This window comes from Lissotriton vulgaris, chromosome 11 (genome assembly GCF_964263255.1).
Source record: "Lissotriton vulgaris chromosome 11, aLisVul1.2, whole genome shotgun sequence".
In the NCBI taxonomy this organism is placed as follows: Eukaryota; Metazoa; Chordata; class Amphibia; order Caudata; family Salamandridae; genus Lissotriton; species Lissotriton vulgaris.
In genome coordinates, this window is record NC_141699.1 from 477,720,603 (window position 1) to 477,742,610 (window position 22,008).

A 22,008-nucleotide genomic window follows, 5' to 3' on the forward strand; every position below is an offset into this window, starting at 1 on the left:
AACTCGAGAAGTACTCGTCGACCAGTGGTCACCAAATCATTGCCCCGAAGATGCACTATGATTACAGATGGCGATGACCTCGTCCGCCCTAACAAACCCTCCATAAAAGTTTGGAACTGGTCAATACAGAGCCCGCCCCTTCCGTAGAAGGTCACCCTGTACCCGTATTCCCCAGCCATGTGAATCATGTCACCTGCTTTGAATACGTCTGCGGCACGCCTCACGTATGAGTGGCCCACGACCCACACCACTCTTTCCTCAGCCGGTGATCTTTGACCGCTGGTTCCCAGGTGTCGGGTCGACTGCACAGTCCGCCCCGCCTCGTAAGCTCGTGAAACTGTAAACCAAACAAAACAAGAAGCGTGAGTGCATGACATTAGCTTCACAACATGTGCAACTGCACATACCTTTTATAACAATTCGAGGACCAGCGCCCCAACTGTTTCACTTTTTCCACACTCAGACCCCTGGCTGTAGCCTCTGTAGCAGCCCCTATCCGGAAGGAATGGGTCCCAAACTCGCACGGGTTCAAGCCCGCAGCTGCGATTGCCATTGTTAGCACCCGCTGGAACTGAAACCTAGTCAGTGGGGTGGCATCGGCGTGCCTCAGCAAGCTTCCCCCCCACGATGCCGCCCTCTGCGCCAAATACTCCTCAACGCATGCTACCGGGCACATGGGGGATCCCGGAATCCGCTGGACTACTACGCTGTCCCCGATCGCTCTCTGATCGGTCTTGGACCTGGCAAATGAGACTACCATTGTCTCCCCCTTAATTTGAATGTGCTCTCGGCACAGACCTCCCCCCGTATCCTGCTTGTTCCTTGCTACCAGTCGCTTACCCGCATAGCCCCATGGAATGCTAATGCAAAAGCGGCCCGGAATAGCACTGTCTCTGATTGAGATGAACATGTCGCGGGGAGTACGGACAGTAACAGGGCCAACCTTTCCAGACCTATCGGGTGCCTCTCATCCACTCTGCAACCCTCACGGCGTTGCCACCCACGCAGCGCCTTCTGTACTAAGAAAGACGCTGTGGGGTCCTGTATGCCATGGGCCCGTGCCATGAAAGAAATGGCGGCCCGGTGCCTATTGGCCGTAGCCACTGATTTGCCTGCCTGATGTAATGATAACAAAAAATTCAGGACATACTCCTCTTGGCCCCAAAGCTCCCCCCTAGCTGAACCCAAAAAGGACAAATAAGAACGGAACGCCCCTTCATAAGCCTTCCTTGTCCTGGGTGCTAGACTCTCTCCCACAAGGTCTTGTAATCCGGGGCACCGAGAGACCAGAGAGCTTCGGGAAATGGTGCCGGCACCGGGTCCGCTGAGGGCAGAAAACCCCAGAAGGCCTGCATACGGGAACGAGAAAGCGCATCAGCTGCCTGATTTAACACCCCTGGCACATGTCTTGCCCTAAAGTGAACGTTTAGTCTCATACACAGCAGGACAATTTCCTTCAACAATCTCAAGATCCATTTGCAGCGGGCTGCCTGACTATTGATACACTCCACCACGGTCATGTTGTCAGACCAGAACACCACAGAGCGATCACGAAACCCCTCAGGCCATGTTTTTAAGGCCACCAGAATAGGGAACAGTTCGAGAAACCCAATGTTACCTGTCAGTCCACTCTCGTGCCACCATGCCGGCCAGGTTCGTGCTGACCAATGATTACCAAAGATGGAGCCAAAGCCCACACTCCCTGCCGAGTCAGTCCACAACCCCAGCTCCTCGGAGGAAACCGTTGGTTTGTTCCACACGACACGACCGTTGAAATCCGCCAGGAATGCCAACCATATGCGCATGTCCTGGCGAACCTCTGCCGAGAGCCTTGTGCGGTGGTGCCCTTCCTTAAGGCCGACCATGGCTTGAGCAATAGAGCGGGAAAAGGGGCGAGCCATCGGTATTACTCTAAGGGCAAAATTCAGCTGACCCACAGCCTGCTGCAACTGATGCAAATTTACCTTCATCTCGCTAATACATGTTTCAAGCGATGCCTTAAATTTCGTTACCTTTTCCTTAGGCAAACGGAAGCACCCCTCTTCGGAATCGAGCTCTATTCCAAGAAACTCGAGCGAAGTAGCCGGGCCCACTGTCTTACCTGGTGCCAATGGCACGCCAAAGCGATTCATGAGATCACAAAATTCATTCAAAGCCTGTGCACATTCTATGTCCCCGGCTGCCCCCAGGAATAGAAAATCGTCAAGATAATGCATAACATGTGTAAACCCCGTTGTTCTTGTGAACGCCCATTGCAAAAAACTACTAAATTGTTCAAAATACGCACAAGAGATGGAGCAACCCATTGGCATACATTTATCCATGTAATAGCGTCCCTGAAACATGAAACCAAGGAGACGCTGATCATCTGGGTGTACCGGGAGCAACCGGAACGCCGACTCAATGTCTGATTTGGCCATCAGCGCTCCGGGCCCCAGGCGATTCAACACGGCGACGGCCTCATCAAAAGATGAGTACCGCACCGAACAAACTTCCGGGTCAATCGCATCGTTCACCGAAAGACCCCTTGGAGCTGACAAATTATGTATCAACCTGAATTCCCCTGGGTCCTTTTTGGGGAGCACTCCCAGAGGCGAACAAACAAAATTAGCAACTGGTGGCATGTCATATGGTCCGGCAACCCGACCTCGGGTCACCTCTTTCCCAATCTTTGCTTGTACCACCGCCGTATTCTGCAGAACCGACAGTTGGTTCCTACATTGTGCTTTACCCTGAAAATCCCCCGCCGGGATGCGGAAAGCATACGAAAAACCATCTCGCAACACCCCAGCGGAGATATGATCCGGATATTCGCTCAGCCAAGGAATCATTGCCATGATATCAACCGGGGTAGGGAGAGGCGCCCCTCGGACTATTTCAGACCTGTTTGGCGCCCCCTCTACTTCCCGTATCACCAGTCTTGGCTCTGCACATGGTCTCGGGGTGCGAGGACTGCCCGCACCCTGCACATTCATGCCTAAACCTGCAAGACCCCTGCGGCCTAGTACATTTGCCTCTGTTAAAGCTCCAGCATGCCCCTTTTTTACCTGAGTTGCCATTATTCCTTGTGTGCTGATCATTGCTTGATCCCGCCCGAAAGGGCGCCCCAGACGAATGGCGGGAAAACTCGACCACGTTTCCCCCTAAAGATGGCGACTTCGCCGTGCCTGACTTCTCCATTTTCTGCCAGGAAATGGAGTCGAAACAATCCCCTGTCAGGGATGTGTCGTGCTCCTTGGACTTACAAAATATGCTATCGTAACAAAACCATTGATTGCCACCATATGTCTCATAAAATTCCATGATACGTGTCTGATACACGGCTAATTCCACCAATAATTCGGGCCTACGTTCAGCCATAATTGCAGTGAACATTCCAAACGCTCTGCCCCAATTGCCTATCGATTCATCAACTCTGAAACCGGCCATCTTGGCGCGCCATACACTAGGATGCAGAAACTCTTTTTGATTTTTTACATGCTCAATCTCATAGTGATCGGTCAGCAAGGAAAACATGTTCACATATTTATCAGCCCATATCCTTTCTTTTACCTCAATTGGGATATGCTGAAAAACTTTCTCCCTCCTTGAAGGTACCGATCCCTCCCCCGCCATCGGCAATGGCTGCTTACCTGAACCGGTAACTGTGACCGTAGTCCCTGCCGAACCAACGCCCGATACTGGTTGTTCCACGGGAGCCTGCGGGGAAACAAAAGGACACAGTGCCTTCGCAGCATCTTTCGATTGCCGCAACTGCTTTATTATCGCCCTGGCTTCATCAGCAGTGGCCCCCTCGTTCTCTTTGCCCAACCATGCCGCCAACTGGGCAGCCAGCTCAGGAGGCATATCCTCCCCGTTCACAGGAGTGACTACCACAGGGATTGGTTGCCCCGCGTTCGGGACCGGAGTCGGGGCCTCGATCGGGGTGACCGGGTGCGCTGGGGGTGCTTCGGGAACCGGGGCCTCCCCACCCGACGCTCCCCTCTTGGCCCTTCTACCTCTCCCGTTAGGGACCACTCCCGGCAATGCTGGTCCGATGACTCTCTTAGGTCCCCCCGCACCATTCATTGCCGCCATCTGCTTCTTCATATCCGCCATGTCCTTCATCAGCATACGAAGCATCTGATCGGTCCCGACCCTCTTTCCGACCTTCTTGCTAGGCATCATCCACGTATGCTCCACGAGGTCCTAGGCCAGGAAACTCCGAACTCACTGAAAGAATAAACACAAAAATTAAATTCTCAAAATTGGCTCTTCGTTCCGTCTCGAGCTCACGTGCAACGGGGAGGTGCAGCTTCAGAGCACAGGAACAAGAGGATGCTTCCTTGGCTCGTCGCTCCTTTTATCCTTCTTCGGGCGGGCGTGGACCCACCTCCAATCCGCCTCAGGGGCGTGGCTAGCGGTGTCGGTGTCTAGGACAACCCTCTCTTGGGCGGGAAAAGGCTCGCCCCGGCTACGCCGCTTCGGGCATACCAGCCGAGACTCGCCTCCCGTCCAAAATGGCTTCCCGGGGGGATCGGGGTACTCCGCCATACGTTCGGGGGGACCGAGTGGTCGCCCCTTTCCATAAGGCACCCCGTAGCAAATGGTTGAAACCCCTATGTAGAAACATGGGTACCAGGTGTAGCTCCGTTGCAATGAGAAAATTGCTGACCAAGATAAACACATCGTGTGTAATAGCAACGGCTAAATTCCTAAGCTGGATGTGGTTAATTTGTGAAAAAATGACTAAGAGCCCCAAGCCCATCCAACCTAGTGATTAGCAAACCGAGTAAGCTGACGTACAAATGGTTAGGATAATATTACACTGGCAGCCCGATGAGTAAAGTCTAATGCAAACTTCTGTATTGGCATAACTCCCGTCATATGTATAGAATTGTATATTGATATTAGTGTTGCATATACCGACGCATCATTGACAGTTCTTATGTTGATTACTATACGGCCATTCAAGGATGCATGTTTTTTTATCTTATCAATTGTTCACTTTTATGATATTTTTATGGAATCACGATAGGAGATGACAACTGCTTGACAGATAAATAATTTAGGAGTTTCCTTGTCTAGCAGCAGATTAATCAAAATCGGATTTCTGCAGCCATAAATCGGGAAGTGGTAAACTATTTTTCATATCAGTAGTCCCCTAGCTCGCATGCTACAACTCGGATCTTGAATGTGTGACCACCACTTTTCAAATCTGCCAGCCGCCACTACTTCTGTGTCTTCTGCATATTTGTTATCGTACAAAATGAGTCCTTGCATCGGAAATGAATAAGAGGCCAAATTTGCCATAATATATAGCACGTTTGGCTGGCTTTTTCACTTTGAATAATTACCAAAAATGTTCTATAATTTTTTCCAAACTTTGTATAATCACGCTAAGGTAATGTACACGAAATTCACGCACCCCTAATTTTAACCTCCATGGGTTGTATTGTTAATTGATGCTGAAAATATTTCTGGAAGGAATGATGCCAAATCTCTGAAAGCTCAAAAGTATATTTGTAATATTTTCAGAAACAAATAGAGGTAGAACAAAATATCAATCCATTAATACATTAACTAAATGTTACCAGATAAGGGATATACAAAACAATGAGCAAACACAAAAGGAAGGGAACCTATAAAAAAAATAAAAATCTAAACAGCACTCTGAAAAAGATCATATTTTACAATTTATACAGAAAAAGAGCTTTTCCAGATAACATCAAGTAGCTCTTCTCAACCTCTCGATCTTAAAGTTATGTTTTCAACTTGTGCTGAGCTTGTCGTTTCCAGACACCTTAGAAAGATGGTTTTGTCTTCCATTATCTCTCTTTTAAGCAACATTTTTTTGCTATATTTTGATTGGTTCCAGATTGTAATACCAATAAAGGGTAAATAACACCACACCAGCGTGAGCACAGTGAAAACAAGCATTTGCAATGCATCAGTCTCGTCTTTGTGACCTTATATGTATTTAGGAATTTAGCATATCAACCTCGGTGCTGAAACATCTACTGTTGCAGGCACTTGGGACCGTTCATTGATATGGGCAAGGGATGTCACACAGACATCACAAACGCAGCAAAGGACAACCGAGTTCAACGAGTGCCGTGATGTTTCGGGAACAATTGAAAACATACTCAGTCTGTATTTCTTTCTTGAAAGCAGACTATGGGCGATAAATGTATCAGGCCGTGATCACAAAAGCACTGATCTGGTTAGAACACACTGTGACAAACTGGATATGATGGATGTCGTTGTCAAATCTTTTCCAAAAACAAATGTTGTGGGGTTCACGTATACAAAATTCACAAAATGTGTGGAGGGGCAGAAATGAAAAAATGCACCTATTGACCAATAATGTCATTTATAGGGTTGACTCTGTAGCTAACCTCACCCCTTAACAGCCTCCTATTTGTTGAGGAAGGGCTATGGGAAGACAAACAGCAGAAAGCACAGGAAATAAACAGGCTATTAGGATATTATATTCAGTTCCGGCCACTTTCTTCCCAACCCATAGGACTAGGAGAAGCAAACGGTGATACAAGGGGTGCCAATCACCAGCCACTGTTAGCACATGCAACCCTCACTGTGCCATAAGATGGCGTTTCTTCTCGTTGGTTTCCCCTTAAACAGATGCGCACAGGTAACACACTTTTAAGGTACTGTGTCAAGGAAAAGATCAAACCAGTCACGTAACTTTTACACAAGTATAAAATGTGGCGAGAGCTCGCCCTCTCCTGCGGTTATATTTAGCTCCAGCGGCAGTCGCCCCAAACTGTTGACTTTAAACACTAAAGCCATTCAGACGGTGTAGATTTATTTCAGATAAGCACAGCTGCCTAGTTCACGGAGAGGGTATAGTGCTGGGGTTTGCTATGGTGCTATGCAATAGGTCTCGCATTTGTGAACCTTTATGCTATTGGCATTGAAAATGACAATGGCTTTTATTTATGGGTTTTTAAAGGTAAATCCTATATAAAAGGAATTTGTTGTTTTTAATGCCAAGAGCTCAAACTCTCGCAAATGCAAGACCACTGTAATGGTGGCCATGCCCTTTTTTTAGACACCTCTCCAATATTCAGGTTACAGTGAGCAAAGGGGCACGGCAAACATTAAAGTGAAAGCGCGTATGGCGCTTTCAAACAAAGTTTTAAAATAATAAGTACATTTAAAAGGCTCTGTAGCGTGGCCGCTAAAGTGAAAGCGGCCCACGTTGGCAATTAAAAGATTAAATAAGCGTGGTCACTAAAGTGAAAGCGGACCGCGCTGGTAATTAAAAGATTAAATAAGCGTGGTCACTAAAGTGAAAGCGGACCGCGCTGGTAATTAAATAATTAAATAGGTGCAGCCGCTTAATTGAAAGCGAACCGCGCAGTGTATAAAATATTTAAATAATTGCAACTGAAATAAAGCGGGCTGCGGTGTAATTTGAATAAAAAAACATTACTTTTCAAATGAAAGCGGGCGAGTGTCGTGGGTAGAATAGGGGAAGAGCATTTCAAGAAAATAGTGGTCAACAACTTATAAAGCAGCCCGTGTAACACGCAAAGTAAAAGAACCAGTCCTCATGGAAGGTTACAATTGAAGTTAATTTTGGAAAAGGTGATGGACAGAGTTTCTGAATGATGCAGATTACTCCTACCCAGTCAAGAGATCAGGGCTTGATCCATCACCGTTTTTTACCTCACTGCACCATCCCAGCTTCTCAGAACCTGGCTATATGCAAATTAGTCTGTTCCTGTCCCAGTGCATGATGGGAACAGGGCAAACCAAACTACCAAGCCAATTCTTATACTGGGAAGGAGACAAGCTACCGGGGACCGGTTTCTGGCATTTCAGCCGTCGTCGGCCCGGCTTGCTTGAATCCTGATGGTGCAATGAGCTAGGGACTCACGTCTGAGTGTACCCTCCCACACATAGTGTGGATAAAATCAATTTTGGAAAAGGTGATGGACAGAGTTTCTGAATGATGCAGAATACTCCTACCCAGTCAAGAGATCAGGGCTTGATCCATCACCGTTTTTTAGCTCACTGCACCATCCCAGCTTCAGAACTTGGCTATATGCAAATTAGTCTGTTCCTGTCCCAGTGCATGATGGGAACAGGGCAAACCAAACTACCAAGCCAATTCTTATACTGGGAAGGAGACAAGCTACCGGGGACCGGTTTCTGGCATTTCAGCTGTCGTCGTCCCAGCTTGCTTGAATCCTGATGGTGCAATGAGCTAGGGACTCACGTCTGAGTATACCCTCCCACACATAGTGTGGATAAAATCAATTTTGGAAAAGGTGATGGACAGAGTTTCTGAATGATGCAGAATACTCCTACCCAGTCAAGAGATCAGGGCTTGATCCATCACCGCTTTTTAGCTCACTGCACCATCCCAGCTTCAGAACCTGGCTATATGCAAATTAGTCTGTTCTTGTCACAGTGCATGATGGGAACAGGGCAAACCAAACTTCCAAGCCAATTCTTATACTGGGAAGGAGACAAGCTACCGGGGACCGGTTTCTGGCATTTCAGCCATCGTCGGCCCGGCTTGCTTGAATCCTGATGGTGCAATGAGCTAGGGACTCACGTCTGAGTATACCCTCCCACACATAGGGGCTCATTAGGATGGCGGACGGAAGTGCCTCCGCAGCCCCGGAGCATGCGGAACATGCCTATTCTCCGTCCGCCCGTCGCAGACACTCCGTCCGCCAATTCAGGATAGGAAATATGGGCCAAAATCCATCCGCGGCGGTAGATCACGGTCCGCCGCACAACCTCACCCAACCACGCGGCGGACGTAACATATCCAGAGACTCCGCCGTACGGACTGACGTCTAGGACCGTCATCCAAATCAAGATGGCGGAAAATACACATAAAAGCGCTGTTGAAAAACAACCTGCCTGAACGCTGCGGATGTCCCACAGCGACCATACCCACCACGAGCCGCTCGCCGACAAGGACCCTGCACTAGACGCTTACCCGATACTCTTCGCCATCCACCACGTCCTAGTCTTGGCCCACCATCGAGGACGACGCAGGTAGGCTACAAACCATTCGCTGTCTGGAGAGGAGTACCTGCAAGGGCAGTGACGTAGGGAGGGGGGAGTGACATGTACCGGAAACCACAGATTCGTGTGGAGGGCAGCGCCTTCAAGGGTCGTGACCTAGGTAGGGGGGAGTGACATGTATCTGAGCCCACTGCCTTGAAGTAAATACAAATACACACCACCACCACACACGCAAGAATGACTCCGACAACCCACGACACATGATTGACAATTTTATTTACACATAATCGGGGTAGCATCACAGTCTAGGCTCGAGCATGGGCAGTGTGGACACCAGAGCAGGTACATCAGAGGGCATACATCAGTATGAGAACAGCAACAGGGCAGTGTGGACACCAGAGCAGGTACATCAGAGGGCATACATTAGTATCAGAACAGCAACAGGCCAGTGTGGACACCAGAGCAGGTACATCAGAGGGCATACATTAGTATTAGAACAGCAACAGGGCAGTGTGGACAACAGAGCAGGTACATCAGAGGGCATACATTAGTATGAGAACAGCAACAGGGCAGTGTGGACACCAGAGCAGGTACATCAGAGGGCATACATTAGTATGAGAACAGCAACAGGGCAGTGTGGACACCAAAGCAGGTACATCAGAGGGCATACATCAGTATGAGAACAGCAACAGGGCAGTGTGGACACCAGAGGAGGTACATCAGAGGGCATACATCAGTATGAGAACAGCAAAGGCAGCACATGAGAGGGGCTAGGTGCATCAACAGTCCATGGCATCGAACAGCTACATCAGAGGCAGTACATGAGAGGGGCTAAGTGCACCAACAGTGCATGGCAAGGCACAGGTCCATCAGAGGCAGTACATGAGAGGGGCTAAGTGCACCAACAGTGCATGGCAAGGCACAGGTCCATCAGAGGCAGTACATGAGAGGGGCTAGGTGCACCAACAGTCCATGGCAAGGCACAGGTCCATCAGAGGCAGCACATGAGAGGGGCTAGGTGCATCAACAGTCCATGGCATCGAACAGCTACATCAGAGGCAGCACTTGAGAGGGGCTAGGTGCACCAACAGTGCATGGCAAGGCACAGGTCCATCAGAGGCAGCACATGAGAGGGGCTAAGTGCACCAACAGTGCAGGGCAAGGCACAGGTCCATCAGAGGCAGTACATGAGAGGGGCTAGGTGCACCAACAGTCCATGGCAAGGCACAGGTCCATCAGAGGCAGCACATGAGAGGGGCTAGGTGCACCAACAGTCCATGGCAAGGCACAGGTCCATCAGAGGCAGCACATGAGAGGGGCTAGGTGCACCAACAGTCCATGGCAAGGCACAGGTCAAGTCAAGTCAAGTTAAGTCAATAAATTTGTATAGCGCGCTACATACCCAGAGGGTCTGAAGGCGCTTCAAAAAAGGGAGGGGAATTATATGTCAAATATCCACGTTTTAAGTTGCTTTCTGAATGCTAGGTGGTTCTGAGTAAGGCGAAGATGAGTGGGAAGTGAGTTCCAGGTTTTAGCTGCCAGGTAGGAGAAGGATCTACCTCCCATGGTGGTTTTGTTGATGCGAGGTACAGTGGCAAGGGCTTGGTTGGAGGATCGTAGCTGGCGGGAGGGGGTGTAGAAGGACAGTCGTGTGTTGAGGCATTCGGGTCCGATTTCGTAGAGTGCTTTGTGTGCGTGGGTTAGGAGCCGGAAAGTAATCCTCTTATTGATGGGGAGCCAGTGGAGGTTTTTCAGGTGGCCAGAGATGTGTTCTTTACGCGGTATGTCTAATATGAGCCTGGCTGAAGCGTTCTGGATGCGTTGGAGTTTTTTCTGGATTTTTGCGGTGGTACCGGCGTAGAGGGTGTTTCCGTAGTCCAGTCGGCTCGTGACCAGAGCGTGAGTGACTGTTTTTTTAGTTTCGGTGGGGATCCAGCGAAATGTTTTCTTGAGCATGCGAAGAATGTTGAAGCAAGATGAAGAAACGGCGTTGACTTGTCTGTTCATCGAGAGTGAGGAGTCCAGGATGACGCCCAGGTTGCGTGCGTGGTCCGTCGGGATAGGTGCTTTTCCAAGGGCCTCTGGCCACCAAGAGTCATCCCAGGCGGAGGGGGAGGTGCCTAGGATGAGGACTTCTGTTTTGTCTGAGTTCAGTTTTAGACGGCTGTGCTTCATCCATTCGGCTACTTCTTTCATTCCTTCATGCAGGTTGGTTTTGGCCGTGTTCGGGTCTTTGGTGAGTGATAGGATCAGTTGAGTGTCGTCGGCGTAGGAGATGATGTTGAGGTTGTGTTGGCGTGCGATGGCTGCGAGGGGGCTCATGTATACGTTGAAGAGGGTGGGGCTGAGTGAGGACCCTTGGGGTACGCCGCAGATGACTTCAGTGGCCTCTGACTTGAATGGTGGGAGGCGGACTCTCTGGGTTCTTCCGGTGAGGAACGAGGTGATCCATTCCAGTGCTTTTCCATGGATTCCGACGTTTCTGAGGCGTTGTAAAAGGGTGCTATGACAGACTGTGTCGAAGGCTGCGGAGAGGTCGAGGAGGATGAGGGCGACTGTGTCTCCATTATCCAGTAGAGTTCGAATGTCGTCTGTTGCTGCGTTGAGGGCGGTTTCCGTGCTGTGCTTGGCTCGGAAGCCGGATTGTGAGGAGTCGAGGGATTTGTTGGTTTCGAGGAAGGCGGCGAGCTGGTTGTTGACCGCTTTCTCGATGACTTTGGCCGGGAATGGAAGGAGTGAGATAGGGCGGTAGTTTTTGAGTTCGGTGGGGTCAGCTGTGGGTTTCTTCAGGAGGGTGCTGAGTTCGGCATGTTTCCAGCTTTCCGGGAAGGTTGCGGAGTTGAGGGAGCAGTTGATGACGTCTCGGAGGTGCGGTGCTATGATGGAGTCTGCTTTGTTAAAGATGTGGTGAGGGCATGGGTCTGTGGGGGATCCTGAGTGGATAGAGTTCATCAGACGGATGGTGTCCTCAGTGGAGATTGGCTTCCAGTCATTGAGGATGTTCAGGGGGGGTGGGGGTCCTGCAGGGGGTTGGGTACAGTCCATGGCAAGGCACAGGTCCATCAGAGGCAGTGCATGAGAGGGGCTAAGTGCACCACCAGTGCATGGCAAGGCACAGGTCCATCAGAGGCAGTACATCAGAGGGCATACATCAGTATGAGAACAGCAACAGGGCAGTGTGGACACCAGAGCAGGTACATCAGAGGGCATACAACAGCACCTTACATCACACTATCAGGTGGATTGCGTGAAGTACCCGCATCGGACAGACTGGCAGCACCAGAAACCGGAGTGTGAGACACAGCCACAGCCCGAGTGACTGACACATGGCCCATAGACCGAGATACACTGCCAGCACCTGATACAGGAGTGTGAGACACAGCCACAGCCCGAGTGACTGACACATAGCCTATAGACCCAGATACACTGCCAGCACCTGATACAGGAGTGTGAGACACAGCCACAGCCCGAGTGACTGACACATGGCCCATAGACCCAGATACACTGCCAGCACCTGATACAGGAGTGTGAGACACAGCCATAGCCCAAGTGACTGACACATGGCCCATAGACCCAGATACACTGCCAGCACCTGATACAGGATAGGGATCAACTGATACAGTGCCACTACATGATGCATGACAGCAAACAACAGACACAGTGCCACCACCTGACACATGCGAGTCTCTGCTTCCAAGCTGAGTGGTCGCTCCCCTGCTGCTGCTGCTGAGGTATCGTTTCTGCAGCGCTTACGCCCTGACCTGGTCTGCATTTACAATTACTGCCTGCTGTGTGCCCTCATTACGCTGCTTGCTGGAACTGCCGCTTTGGCATTTTAATTATTGTATTTACCGATTTGCCGATTCTAAGTGCGTTTGTGCTAGCGTGACTCTGTTGCTCATTGTGTGTTCACCTCGCCGCCTTATCTCTTCAGCATTCGTTTGCCCCCTAGCGCTCCTGCCGCCCTGACCCCCCCCACCTCCATTTTGTTGTTGTTGTCGTCGTCCTTTGCCCGCCCCGCCTCCCAGCTGAAGCGCCCTCGCCCCTCCCCCCCACCATCCATTTATGGCCAATGCCCCCACGCGCAGCGTCCACGCGCTACGTACACGCCGAAGGTGCGCCAAAGGTAAGCCCGTCTACGCCCGTCCGCGCCTGGACCGCGACCAACGCCAGACCCCCTGCCCCTCGCGCTACCTACGATGCCGCCTCCCTCCTAGCCCTTAACCCCGGTCGCGCCCCCAACTGCGTCCAAGCCGCTCCTGGACGCATTCATGGACCGTTCTCCTGCCTCTCCTGCAAATTTAGCGGCACCGACAACATCTCCGCTGCGACCACAACACAGATTACCGACCCCAACCACCTAGAATGCATCCTTCTCAACACTCGCTCGGTCCACAGGCACGCCATTGACCTTTGGAACCTACTAGACACCATCTCTCCTGACGTCGCCTTCCTAACGGAAACATGGATGAACGCTTCCTCCGCCCCTGACATCGCCATCGCTATCCCTGATGAATATAAGATCACACGCAAGGACCGCACCGACCATACAGGAGGAGGAATCGCTATCGTCCATAAGAAATCAATCCGCATCTCAACCAGCTCCGACGACAACCTCGCTAACTCCGAACACCTTCACTTCCAGATCCACATCGACCCCAAAACCACACTCAGAGGCACCCTCCTCTACAGACCACCAGGACCCCGCGCAAAATTCAGTGAAGACATCACGGACTTCATCACCCCACACGCGCTCCCCTCCAAAGACTACATCCTTCTGGGAGACCTCAACTTTCACCTTGAAAAGATCAACGACCGCAACACCGCCACCCTCTTGGACAACCTCGCCAACCTCGGACTTAAACAACTAGTCACTTCACCCACCCACATCGCAGGTCACACACTCGACCCCATTTTCACCTCTAGCAACCATGTCTCCTTCAGACACACTACGAATCTCCTCTGGACTGACCACAGCTGCGTTCACTTCACCTACAACAAGCCGAAACCCACCATCCACCTCCAACCAACTCTACAAAGAAACTGGAACAAGATCACCACCGACCAAATCTCCACATCACTCCTCCAAACCTCCCCAGCCCTCTCTTCTAACGCCAACGAAGCCGCCTCCAACCTCACCCTCTGGCTATCCAACACCGCCGACACCTTAGCACCACTGAAAAAACGTCAACACAAACCTGCCATCAAGAAGGCCTCATGGTTCAACGATGACCTCAAGAATTCCAAGAAACTGTGCCGCTCCCTTGAAAAGGCCTGGAAAAAAGACCCATCCACCAACACCAAAGACGCCTTCAAAAGCGCCATCCGTACTCACCACCAACTGATCCGAAAAGCCAAGAAAACAGCATTCAAGGATCGACTTGACAACAACGCCCACAACAGCAAGGAACTTTTCAACATCGTCAAGGAATTTTCCAACCCCTCGGCCAACTCCAACGACAACACCCCCTCTCAAACCCTCTGCGATTCCCTAGCCTCTTTTTTCCACAACAAGATTGCTGACATCCACAACAGCTTTGACAACCAACCCGGAAGCCAACCCACCCTACCATCAGCCGACCATCTTCCCCTCGTTAACACCCTTAACGCCTGGAACCCAATCTCCACTGAGGACACCATCCGCCTGATGAATTCCATCCACTCTGGATCCCCCACAGACCCATGCCCTCACCACATCTTCAACAAAGCAGACTCCGTCATAGCTCCGCACCTCCGAGACGTCATCAACTGTTCCTTCAACTCCGCTACCTTCCCAGAAGACTGGAAACACGCTGAACTCACCGCCCTTCTGAAAAAACCAACAGCAGACCCCACCGAACTCAAAAACTACCGCCCCATCTCGCTTCTTCCATTCCCGGCCAAAGTCATCGAGAAAGCTGTCAACAACCAGCTCGCCGCCTTCCTCGAAGCCAACAAATCACTCGACCCCTCACAATCTGGCTTCCGAGCCAAACACAGCACTGAGACCGCCCTCATCGCAGCAACAGACGACATTCGAACCCTACTGGACAATGGAGACACAGTCGCCCTCATCCTCCTCGACCTCTCTGCAGCCTTCGACACAGTCTGCCACAGCACCCTTTTACAACGCCTCAGAAACATCGGAATCCAAGGAATGGCACTGGAATGGATCACCTCGTTCCTCACCGGAAGAACCCAGAGAGTCCGCCTCCCACCATTCAAGTCCGAAGCCTCTGAAATCATCTGCGGCGTACCACAAGGATCTTCACTCAGCCCCACCCTCTTCAACGTATACATGAGCCCCCTCGCGACCATCGCCCGCCAACACAACCTCAACATCATCTCTTACGCGGATGACACTCAACTGATCCTATCTCTCACCAAGGACCCCAGCACCGCCAAAACTAACCTACACGAAGGAATGAAAGAAGTCGCCGAATGGATGAAACAAAGCCGTCTGAAACTGAACTCAGACAAAACAGAAGTCCTCATCTTAGGTAAATCCCCCTCTGCATGGGACGACTCCTGGTGGCCGGAAGCCCTCGGAAATGCACCCATCCCGACAGACCACGCACGGAACCTTGGCGTCATCCTGGATTCTTCACTCTCTATGAACAGACAAGTCAGCGCCGTATCCTCTTCCTGCTTTAACATTCTTCGCATGCTCAGAAAAACTTTTCGCTGGATCCCCACCGAAACAAGGAAAACAGTCACCCATGCCCTGGTCACGAGCCGACTGGACTACGGAAACACCCTCTACGCAGGTACCACCGCTAAACTCCAGAAGAAACTACAACGAATCCAAAACGCCTCAGCCAGACTCATATTAGACATCCCACGCAACGAACACATCTCTGGTCACCTCAAGGACCTCCACTGGCTACCCGTCAATAAGAGGATTACTTTCCGTCTGCTTACCCACGCACACAAATCACTCTACGACATCGGACCAGATTGCCTCAACTCTCGACTGTCCTTCTACACCCCCTCCCGCCAACTTCGCTCTTCCAGCCAAGCCCTCGCCACTGTACCTCGCATCAACAGGACCACCATGGGAGGCAGATCCTTTTCATACCTGGCTGCCAGAACATGGAACTCACTCCCCGCTTACCTTCGCCTCACCCAGAATCACCTAGCGTTCAGAAAACAGCTTAAAACGTGGATTTTTGACAAATAATCATCCTCCCCTTCCCAAGCGCCTTGAAACCCTCTGGGTATGTAGTGCGCTATATAAATTTTATGACTTGACTTGACTTGACTTGAACTGCAGCGGCGCCACTGGGAACACTGAAATGATGAGCCACAGGGCTGTATGGTCCAGGAGGCAGGGTGGCTCTGGGAGCGGGGGATAGTTGCAATTGGCCGACATCGGGTTGGGCATGTGTCAATGCTGTGTGTCTACGTTTCTTGGGGACATGTGACTGCACCCTGGACAGGACAGGACTGGCAAGTGGGCCAGACTGAGAAGAAATATCACCCACCATGGGATGTGCATCTGCTGGCGGGGGAATGCTCTCTGGGGACGTGCTGGAGCCTGCTTGTCGTTTGCTGTGTGGCTGCCTTCTGGTCTCTGCAACATGTGTCATGGGGGATGCTACTACAGGGTCCACCTGCATCCGTTCCTGACGGGCCCTGATGGGAGTGGAGGTAAGGGGTGACTCCACTGCGGAGACATCTGTATTCCGTTTCCCAGAAAACAGCAGCCTCAGTGCATCAATGGGTGATGTTTGCCTGTCCTTGACTGCGCCACTGTCCATGGGAGATGCCTTGGTCCTTGGATGTTCCATTTCCGTAGGAGGAATGGTGTCTGTGGACTTTCCCTGTTCCCTGGATGGTGCCCTGTTGCAGGCAGCAGACTTGTCGTCTGTGGTGTACATATCTCCAGGACACACCTTCTCCCTGTGTGTGTCCCTGCCCCTGGGAGTGTCCGTGCTCTTCTTAGGTGCGTTTGTCTTGTGACTGTCCTTGTCCCTGCCCTTGGTAGAAGCTCCTTCCTTCCTAGTCTCCCTGCCCTTGGGAGTGGGTCCTTCCTTCCTAGTCTCCCTGGCCTTGGGAGTGAGTCCTTCCTTCCTAGTCTCCCTGCCCTTGGGAGTGGCTCCTTCCCTCCTAGTCTCCCTGCTCTTGGGATTGGGTCCTTCCTTCAAAGTCTCCCTGCCCTTGGGAGTGTCTCCATCCTTCAAAGTCTCCCTGCCCTTGGGAGTGGCTCCTTCCTTCCTAGTCTCCCTGCCCTTCGGAGTGGCTCCTTACTTCCTAGTCTCCCTGCCCTTGGGAGTGGCTCCTTCCCTCCTAGTCTCCCTGCCCTTGGTAGTGGGTCCTTCCTTCAAAGTCTCCCTGCACTTGGGAGTGTCTCCTTCCTTCAAAGTCTCCCTGCCCTTGGGACTGGCTCCTTCCTTCCTAGTCTCCCTGCCCTTGGGAGTGGGTCCTTCCTTCCTAGTCTCCCTGGCCCTGGGAGTGTCCCAGCTCTCATGAGGTGCCTTTGTCTTCTGATTGTCCTTGTCCAAGGTAGTGTCAATGGAACTGGGAGTGAGGCTTGCCTTGGTAGTACCTTGTGTGTGGGATGCCTGTGCAGCATGTGTAGCCATTACACCCAACCTCTCTTTTGGATCACGTGTGTGTACTCCACTGTATCTGACGTTGTCTTTGTGAACAGATTTAGGTGACCTAGGGGATGGTGTCTGAGCCCTCCGTGCCTTGACATGCTGACTGATGCTGCTTCTAGTGCAATAACCTGTATTAGAGTCCTGGTCAGAATATTCATTCCCCCCTGAGACATCCAGTGTTGTAGATGGTGGAACAGAAGTAGCACACAGTCCATGCGACTGTACAATGGCAGACGACACACTGTTAGCCAATGACTGCACTGTCCTGTGTAGACCATCCAGATCGCCATGCATACCTTCCATGAAAGCCACCACCGGCCCCAACTTCCTATCGTGGTCTTGGAAAGCATTTATCATATTGGTCTGCCCCACACACAGCTGTCGCAGCAGATCAACAGCCTCTGCACAAAGAGCATTTTGGCTCACCGAGGCTGGGGCAGCGGTGCCGACACCGAACGCCACTCTGCTCCCCCTACTCCGGCGTGCACAAACAGTACATGGTGCAGTTGGCGGCAGGGTGGGCCTTGTGTGCTGTGTCCCGACCGAAGGTGTTGATTGCCCACTCCCAGTCTGTGACAACAGTGCTGACTCACCAACACTGTCGGAAGATGATGACGATGTTGTCTCCACATGCGAGTCCTCCGGGACGGTCCTGTCCCCCTCTCCGGCGCTGGCCCCTTCTGTGTCAGTCTGCGTGTGCGCGACGTCTGATCCGGATGCATTGCCTTCCATCATCTCCTCCGTCTGTGGCTGAGTGCCCTCTGCCAAAGCTGAAATGCACAGGAAATGGGTGTAAGTCATGGGCACACTCACGTACAGTACTGCTACGGAATCCCTAATGCCATTGATGACAATGTACACCAATCCCCCAACCTGCACACGGGCAACCCCTGCCAGTCATCCTCACAGGAATTAAGTGGCGTTGGCCGTGCTACATGTACAGCATGCGGACAGGGCATGAGCAACTACATCTGCACACCAGTCTTGCCATGGGGTGACGGAGCACTACAGCATGTGCATCAACACTCAACTGCTTAGCGAGTGGCGTCTCAACATGCCGCACCGGGAAGTGACATTTAACTGCGCCAATGTCACCAACATGCCATTGCAACGAGCCACACGATACACGGAAGTCACTAATGTGTCTGGGCAACAATACATGCATTGCACTCACAAGCAACATACACTGACAGTATGCTTACCGCCACGTTGCTGTTCACCCACACGCAATCGCTCGGACAGGTCAGGATGCGTCACAGCTATGATACGGTGCATGAGAGGGGTCATTGAGCGTTGGGCCAGACGTGCAGTTCTTGGAATCATCCCTAGTGTCACTTCCGCTACATTCTTGCCCAGCCTGGAAATGTCGTCCCAGCGTTTGTGGCAGTGTGTATGTCGTCTATTGGACACCCCCACAGCTCGTACATCACGTGCAATGCTCCTCCACACATCCTTGCGAAGGTGCAGCTTGACCTACCATGATGGGAGACAAAAGGGTGCAAGTCAGTGGACAGTTGGCCAGTCACACAGATAGGGGCAACACGTTTCTCTCTGCAGCCATGCACATTGCTACTCATGTGTTGGTCCCACATCACACCGCCAGGATTCCAGAGCCCAGGTGTCATGGAACACCTCATGCACAACAACTTGTCCCCCACTGCACTTACCACCTGTCCGGGTGCGCCGTACAGGCGTCTGTAGTTGTGGAGCACACCGTCCACGAGGACATCCAGCTCCGCGGCGGTGAAGGGACGAGACCGGATCTCTTTGACTCTCGACATGCCAAGGTCACGGAGTATGGCACTAGAGCGGCAGTCGGTGGTCAGCTCCGCAGCAGCAGGTGGTGGTGATGGTCACAGGCAGCAGTCGGTGGTCAGCTCCGCAGCAGCAGGTGGAGGTGATGGTCACAGGCAGCAGTCGGTGATCGTCGTAGAATGTGTGCTTTAGCACATGACACATATATAGGGCCCTGTGGCCATGTCAGTGTCATACGGCGCCAGCCATTGGTCAGCCCTGGAAGCGTGTTTGGAAAAGGGCCAATGACTGGCCCTGGTGTTGCGGTGCACAGCATACGGTACATTCTATTGGGCACACGTGGCCCTTGTTCACACCTCCCATTGGCTGCACGTGCACAGACCGTCACGCTCACACACCGGTAAGTGCATGTGCTAGACTCCGGGATGGATGCTTCACTTGCAACAATGTACTATCACTGGCGCCACCATGGCGGGGCACGTATTCGGAGAGGGAGGTGCAGGCCAATACATCCATAAGCTGATGTCAATGCACATGGCGGGCCCCACCAGGGCACGGCGATAGTGGACAGGGCCTGAAACGGCGGTAGTTGACATGGCCGGCATGGCGGTCCTGGGCAGGGCCTGGCACGGCGGTAGTGGACGGGGCCTGAAACAGCGGTAGTTGACATGGCCGCCACGGCGGTCCTGGGCAGGGCCTGGCATTGCGGTAGTGGACGGGGCCTGAAATGGCGGTAGTTGACATGGCCGCCACGGCGGTCCTGGGCAGGGCCTGGCACAGCGGTAGTGGACGGGGCCTGAAACGGCGGTAGTTGACATGGCCGGCACGGCGGTCCTGGGCAGGGCTGGGCCGGCCGGTGTAGGCTGGATGATGCAATGTCACTGTAAGGGGGGTCATGACCTGCCATGTGCATTGACATCAGCTTATGGATGTGTTGGCCTGCACCTCCCTCACCGAATACGTGCCCCGCCATGGTGGCGCCAGTGATAGAACGATGTTGCAAGTGAAGCATCTGTCCCGGACTCTAGCACATGCACTTGCCGGTGTGTGAGCGTGACGGACCGTGCACATGCAGACTATGGGAATGTTGATCGCGGGCCGTGTATGCCCAGATGTAAACAGCGGAAGCAGTGCACCGCCATGGCGGGGTCAATGATTGCATCTTAGCTGACGATGCACCTTGTTCCATTGTCTGCAGCTGCCTGATGACGGTTGTGTGCATGATTGCATGACTCCACATGTCATGCTCTATCCCATGTGTGTCCATACCATGGCCATCGGTGTGCCACAAATGTCCATCACATGTGCAAGTCGACATCGTGTATTTCACTACACAAGTTTATCGTACCTCACATCTACACAGTAGATCCCGGATGTATCGGCACATTGTGATTCAGTTGTCAGTGAGTGGTATATGTGAGATATTGACAATGGTAGGGGTTCACTTGTGTTCAGTGCATGTGTGTTGCCTATTGTGTCACCATGCATGTGATGTCCGTATGGCCACCATTATTGGTGTTGCCATTGGTGAATCAAGAAATGGTGTGTGTGTGTATATTTTCGTTTGTGTGCATGCACTTGCATGTGTGTATGTGATCTTGCGCATACACATGTGGGTCATGTCACATGTCTTGTTGGCAGTAATGTTGAGGTGAGACAAAGTGCACTGCACATGTTGCAACCCATCATGTTGCTAGTGGCTGCACATTGTTGCTACGTCAATCCACGTTGTAGTGGCAGAGATGTAACACATATGACAATTATACACTGCATATTACATGTTGGTAGAGTGCGTTGACATGTGAGTGAGTTGCACAGACATGCGTTGTATGTGAATTGACTTCCATTCCATCTACTCCCATACAGGAGGGCTCCAAATGTCCATCTCCCATACACTGTGCTGGAGGATATGGTGGACGAGGAGGTGATCCGGAAATTCAGGCTGGATCGTCGTCGATTGATGGAGCTTGTGAACCAATTGTCTCCTCACCTGCAGCCGCGAAGAAAATATCCAGGTTCCATTACACCCACGCAAAAGGTGATGGCGGCACTCCATTTTTTTGCAACAGGCACATTTCAGTACACAGTTCACATGCCGGGGGAATGTCACAGGCCATGTTCAGCACGGTACTTCGGGATGTACTGACAGCCATGATGCTGTACAAGCATGACTACATTCATTTTCCACAGGCGGCAGAGTTGGCAGCGGTCAAAGCAGACTTCTATGCACTGGGTCGCATACCACACGTTGTGGGTTCCATTGATGGCACGCATATCGCGATCATTCCACCACGGGCACGTGAGCAGGTGTTTAGGAATCGGAAGCACTTCCATTCCATCAACGTGCAGGTGGTGTGCCAGGCCGACAACATAATCTCACATGTGTGTGCAAGATTTCCAGGCTCTGCACATGACGCCCACATCATGCGGAGCAGCATTGTCCCACAACTGATGGCAAATCTGCGTCCGGCACAAGCGTGGCTTGTTGGTGAGTATGCTGTGGTGACAGGAGTGATATCTGTGTGGCATGGTGTGCCCACCTATTCAGGTTATGATGTTTCTCTCTCTCTCTCTCTCTCTCTTCCACCAACACAGGCGACTCGGCTTACCCAAAAAGGCCTTGGCTGCTGAGTCCCATACGCAACCCAACTACAGCGGGAGAAATGCGGTACAATGATGCCCA